At 42.5% G+C, this 6942-nt stretch overlaps 1 non-coding gene across 1 annotated transcript; it reads left to right on the forward strand.

The window, feature by feature from the left end:
• Positions 1 to 903: 903 nt before the first annotated feature.
• On the forward strand, positions 904 to 976 carry Trnaa-cgc. Its single transcript has one exon. It is a non-coding gene; the product is annotated as a tRNA-Ala (tRNA).
• The last annotated feature ends 5966 nt before the right edge of the window (positions 977 to 6942 follow it).

Genomic DNA, 6942 nt, shown 5'->3' on the forward strand with positions numbered 1-6942 from the left:
TCGTGCAGCTATTTCTTCTTACCTTCTTTGCACTTCTAATTTATTTCATTCATTTCTAATCTCTAAGATTTCAGCATACTCTTCGTCACTACTAAATTGTTATCTGAGTCTATGTCTTCTCCTGGGTATGCCTTACAATCCAGTATATGATTTCGGAATATCTGTCTGACCATGATGTAATCTAACTGAAATCTTCCCGTATCACCCGACCTTTTCCAGATATACCTCCTCCTCTCGTGATTCTTGAACAGAATATTCACTACTAGTAACTCGAATTTATGACAGAACTCAAATAGTATCTCTCCTCTTTCATTCCGTGTCCCAAGTCCATATTCTTCTGTAACTGTTTCTTCTACTCCTTCCCCTACAACTGCAATCCAGTCCCCCATGACTAAAAATTTTCATCTCTCTTTACGTACTGTATTTTCCTTTCAATAACCTCATATTCCCTCTCCATCTCTTCATCTTCAGCTTGTAACGTTGGAATGTATACCTGAACTACCGTTGTCGCAGTTGGTTTCCTGTCGATTTTGACAAGAACAACTCTATCACTGAACTGTTCACAGTAACACACTCTCTGCCCTTCCTTCCTATCCATAAGGAATCCTACTCCCGTTGCACTATTTCCACTTCCTGCTGCTGTTCATATTAACTTCACTGACCTACTACATCTAGAATGAGCCTTTGCACTTCCCTTTTGAGATTTCTATCACACTGATGCTATCTTTATGGGGATGCAGTTTTAATGAACTTCAGCGTACTATTAAAGTGATCCATCAGAGGAAAGAAAATCACATTAAAATAGGGTAAGCTATAGGGAAATATGGGTAATGTGTGACCGTCCGAGCGGTGAATTGATGGAGGTGACGGGTTTCTGGAACTGATTACCACCAGTAATGACCGAGCGAGGTGGCGCAGTGGTTAGCGCACTGGACTCGCATTCGGGAGGACGACGGTTCAATCCCGTCTCCGGCCATCCTGATTTAGGTTTTCCGTGATTTCCCTAAATCGTTCAGGCAAATGCCGGGATGGTTCCTTTGAAAGGGCACGGCCGATTTCCTTCCCCATCCTTCCCTAACCCGAGCTTGCGCTCCGTCTCTAATGATCTCGTTGTCGACGGGACGTTAAACACCACTAACCTAACCACCGAACCACCAGTAATGAGTCATGGCTGTATCATTATGATCCTGAAGGAAAACGAACTGCACAGTGTGGAAATCGGCTGGTTAACCAATACCAAAAAATTCAAAAACTGTTCAATCTGCAGGGTAAGTGATGGTCATCAAATTTTTTGTCTATTTTGGAGTGATTTACTAGAATGCAATCCCCCCTACACACAGGAGCAATCTACATGTCAGTATTGGCTAAAAGGAGGAATCACATAGCAAAGAAACGACCAGTACTTTATCGCACTGGGTGGCAACCTCATCACGATAAAGCGTGGCTTCATGTCGCAAATCAAGTCATGCAGTTTCTGGCTTAGCTCAACATTCCCTGCGTATCGGGGCCGCCTTATAGCCCTTTAGCTTGCACCCCATCAGTTTTTAATTACCATCACTGAAGACAAATCTGTGGGCCATTCATATTGAGATATTTGTAGCAATGATCAATAAAAGTGAAGCGATTTACGAAGCTTTGAAAAAGAATGGCCTGCACCTTCTGACTGAGGACTGGCAGAGCTTCTATAAAAGGTGCATTCGACTAGTAGGGGAGATCTTTGAAGAAGACCATGTAAACACTGAAATGGAGTAATAAACATCTATGAAAATATCAGCCTCAATCTTTGTTGATCAGCCCTCGTATTAGTAAACGGTATGCGTTTCAGCGAACTGCCCGAAGTATGAGAACATCCATCTGCATTCTGTACATAAAGAAAGATTATGTAGCGAGTGTCTCATTCATTAATCGCATTTGAGTGTTACGTAATTTTGTTCGTTGGTGAGAAAGTCGTTTTACGACTTGTGGAAGAAGCAAAAATGTCTAGCAGTACGCGACGGAATGCCACAGCAGTAGAGTGGGAGGGTTCGTGACCTGTCGATACTGTTCTTCGTCGTTCCCCTACGTTGCTGGTCACGTTAGTCGCGACTGCGAGACTGTCATGTAAATAAGGGAATCGATGAGTTCAGAAGGACAACACGCATCGCCCAACAGATTTCGGCGGCTTCGAGCAACTGGCGCCCTATCGGACAAGCATATTATTCATTCGGCCGTGCAGGTTCCTACAACTATGTAACTTAACTTCTCAGGAAATGCGCTTGCCTTCAGTAAGAGAGGTATCCCTGCGGACAAAGTGACGACGTCTGTTGACCCACAGCCTATCAGCGTGGTGAAATCTGATGTGACTTCCTTTAACGTGTAAGCAGGAGGAGGTTCGCCGACAGTGGTGCGCTTTCAACGACAACACTGGACACAGGGGTGGTGCTAAGTGAGTTTTTCAGAGACCGAGTTCTCATTGCAGCATCAATATGCTAAAAAATCTGAAAATGGAAGTGCAAAGGCCCATTCTAAATGTAGTAGGGGTCAGTGAAGTGAAATGGAAAGAAGAGGAGGATTTCTGGTCAGGTGAGTATAGGAAAACACCAATAGCAGCAGAAAATAGTACAACTGCAGTATGATTCCTTATGAATAGGAAGGTAGGGCAGAGAGAACGAAGTTTTCGAATTAAAAAGGGTGTATGCCAGACATGTTGTCTTTTGTCCCTTCTATTCAATCTGTACATCGAAGAAGCAATGATGGAAATAAGGATTCAGGAGTGGGATTAAAATTCAAGGTGAAAGTATATCAATTATATGATTCGCTGTTGACATTGCTACCCTGAGTGAAAGAGAAGAAGAATTACATGATCTGCTGAATGGAACGAACAGTCTATAGGATACAGAATATGGGCTGGGAGTATATCGAAGAAAGATCAATGTAATGAGCAGTAGCAGAAATGAGAACAGCGAGAAACTTGACATCAGGATTGATGGTCTCGAAGTAGTTGAAGTTAAGGAATTCTACTACCTAGGAACAAAATAACCAATGACAGACGGAGCAAGGCGGACAAAAAACAGACTAGCACTGTCAAAAAATGCATTTCTGGCCAAGAGAGGTCTACTAGTATCAAACATACGCCTTAGTTTGAGGAAGAAATTTCTGAGAATGTACGTTCGGAGCACAGCATTGTATGGTGTGGGAAAACCGGAACAGAAGAGAATCAAAGCATTTGGTATGTTGTGCAACAGACGAAAGTTGGAAATTTGGTGGACTGATAAAGTAATAAATGAGGATGTTCTGCACAGAATCGGAGAGGAAAGGATTAAGCGGAAAACACCAACAAGGAGAATGACAGGATGATAGGACATCTGTTAAGACATCAGGGAATGACTTCCATGGTACTAGATGAATCTGTAGAGGGCAAAAACTGTAGGGGAAGACAGAGATTGGAATACATACAGCAAGTAATTGAGGACGTAGGTTGCAAGTGGTACTCTAAGATGAAGAGGTTGGCACAGGTGAGGAATTCGTATCGGGCCGCATCAAACCAGTCAGAAGACTAATGACTCAAAAAAGGAAAATAGACATGTATGGACTTCGCGAGGAAAGCGGAAGTTGTCATATAAAATTACTCATTGCGGTACAGTCTCAACACCTATGCTGATAGTATGAACAGCCTTTGGGAAGACGATGAGTTCTGCTTTTCATAGCCACTAATTTCAACAGCCAACGCTATATTTTTTTATGTGTGAAGGTTGTGAATTTTGAAGTGGCAGTGACATCTTTCAGCAAGATAACGAAAGACTGGATTTTGCCTATGGTGTCCTCACCCATCTCGATAGGATGTTTGAATGTTGCCCTCGCCATCAGATGCTCCAAATTCTCACGCACTGAAAACATCTGGTCATGAATTGCCAAGAGAGTGGCCTGCAAGGTCCTACGATTGATGTGCTCTGAACGTACAGTAGAATCAGCACTGAATGACGTACAGGTATAAGCCATCTGTCATCTAAGCTCAGTAAGACTCGGTGAGCAACCATGTTAGACCCATTGTTGGAGCCAGAGGTGGCTACTCTGTGTGCTATGTTCTATCACCCAGAAATTAATCATGTATTCTCCCTGTAACACTATATACGAGCAACAAATAAAATTCGTCCTTCCCGGTGACTGTAGATGGCAAAACTGGACTCATAATCCAGTAAGACTGTGGGTTGTAGGCGTCGGAATACGGAAAATGAATGGATAGCGTTGGTGTGTCGGTTTACGTGGTAGACGCAGAATGATCGACCATTTGTTCACCCACAAGGTACGAAAGGGAACTGAATACGGCAGATGAAGCAACTGGGACGTGGTTTAGATCGCATAGATATGTGAGTAACCTGTGAAGAGGAGTACGGACATGAGAATACATATTTGTTAAGTCCTCAGGATTGGTGACTGGGTTAAGATTGAAGGAACACTTCCGTTGAAAGAAATTTGGATAGAAGAGAGCAATGGAAAAAAGAATGAGAAAGAAAAACGGTTCTCATTATTTTTAGGACTGAAGACAGCATTTTACCTTGGTGGAGTCCTCTCTTCTCGCAAAATCTATCTTGAAATACATTTTTTTTCCAGTGAATGGCTGGGCGCTCCAAGTACATACAGAGTTAGTGCCAAGACATCCCATGTGCAAGACGTCATTTCAGAATAAAACGACGTAATTTTGAACAAAACTTTCGTTTAGCGACTGCATTAACTTTATTTACTTCAGGCCTGTTACCAGAGCAACAGAGTACATGTCATCAGTTGACTGTTGCATGTACCGAAAGGTATGGTGATGGATTTCCAAGTGACTCAGATCATATTAAAGGTACAAGGAAGCTTTTGATATACCACTCAAAATATTATTAGAAGTTCTATGGTAGACAAAGGATAGAACTATATAAAACAATGCGGTTAACAGCTCAGGCATCCACGTTGCTGACAAGAAAAATATACAGACGATGGGAAAAGGACGACCATCACTTCGGTTTTGGAAAGCTAATGGCACCACAGTGGGAGTCTCGATGTTGTATATTAATGGTCGGAAGACGTCAGAAAAAAACAGCACAACTTTTTAAAATAAATCACCTAAGAAAAACTCGAAAAATGTTCTGCGTCGCGGATTGTAGTACGATTTTTGACATTTTCGGAAGTGTAAGTTACAGAGAAGGTACGCGTAATTTAAAAAACTGTACGTGAAGTAAAGGGAACAATAAGAATGGAAGACCAAGCGTGGAGTGCTTGGATTAAAAAGTGGCTTAGGCGGGGTTTTAGTTTCACTACCCTACTATTTGAAGTGTTCATCGAAGACGCAATGACAAAAAAAAAAATTCTTTCAGGAGTAGGATTAAAATTCAGGGTGTTAGGATATCAATGACAAAATTCGCTGGTGACATCACTATTCACATTTAATGTAGGGAAGAATTACAGGATCTGTTGAACGCAATGGACGTTTGACTTCCATAGACAAAAAGGATACTACGCAATAACAGACAGCTACTAGTAGCAAGCATTGGCCCTAATTTGAGGAAGAATGATGGACTGTGGAAAAACCGCAGGATTATCTAAGCACTTGTGACGTGGCGTTAAGTAAGGATGCTTAAAACTAAGTGGGCTCATAAGAAGTAAGGAGGTTCTCTGTAGAACTGGAGAGAAAAGAAAGGTTCAAAAATGGCTCTCAGCACTATGGGACTTAACATCTGAGGTCATCAGTCCCCTAGAACTTAGAACTACTTAAACCTAACTAACCTAAGGACATCACACACATCCATGCCCGAGGCAGGATTCGAACCTGCGACCGTAGCAGCCTCGCGGTTCCGGACTGAAGCGCCTAGAACCGCACGGCCACCGCGGCCGGCAGGAAAGGAAGGTGTGGAAAACATTGAGTAAAAGGGGCAGGATAATGGAATATGAGTTAAGACGTCACGGAATAAGTTCCACAGTAATAGAGGGAGCTCTAATGACCAAAAACATTAGATTTGATAACTTCAATTATACTGAGTGGTTATAAGTAAGGTGTAGCCACTCACGGAGGTCCACTGTGGACTAGCGTTATCGTATTGCAGTAAAACGTGGTAGATACGCTAATGCGTCAATACGCGACCGATTTACACTGGGAAGAAAGTAGTTCCAATTCTGCCCACCATATGCAAATCTGACGCTGTTAATCATGACGTTTTATGGATGCTGGATCTCGTCGACGCCTCTGATACTGAAAATCTGTAAGCGTCTCTTAATATTAAACTCAACACTGTATCCAGTAAATTAACTAAGCGACTGATTAAACACTGTTTTATATGCTTTCCCCACTCAGACTGCAGCTAACTGTTGGAGTGTGAACATAGCGATGTCACGCTTTTCGTCCAATTTCGGACGTGCAAAGATAGTTCCCATCAGCACCTGGCAGTAACGAAGCTAACAAGTTGCCGTCCGCCAAACCCAGTAGTATAGCGATGCATGCATAGCAAATGAGGTTCTCCTGCCACTCTGACAGATCGTGTATCTGATACGTCGGATAACGCTACGTGAATTTAGTCACTGACAGCACAACGAGAACAATCGGACACGTATACAGCAAACTTCGGACCATTAACTGTTCCCACTAAACCTCTGCCAGCCTACCGTAAATACATGTTTTCGTTATTTACAACAAGGTTACAGTTTTCTTTCAGGTAATGAGTCTTCTGGCCACAGCTTAGTCTTCTGTGCCAACTCCTCATTTCAAAATAAAAATATACACCCAGCGTCCTCAATTGTATCATCTGGTAACTTGATAGATATTCTAACACGTTAATGTTGAAGCGATGTATGCTGGAAAAAATTAGTTCCGATTTTGGCCGCCAGATACAAATCTGGCCCTGCGAGTACAAGTAAGACATATAGGACTGTTTCCATATTAATGGCTTGAACGGGACGTGGGCAGGAAAGGTCAAAGAAGTGACGGTT

Source organism: Schistocerca americana, chromosome 1, assembly GCF_021461395.2.
Source record: "Schistocerca americana isolate TAMUIC-IGC-003095 chromosome 1, iqSchAmer2.1, whole genome shotgun sequence".
Lineage (NCBI taxonomy): Eukaryota > Metazoa > Arthropoda > Insecta > Orthoptera > Acrididae > Schistocerca > Schistocerca americana.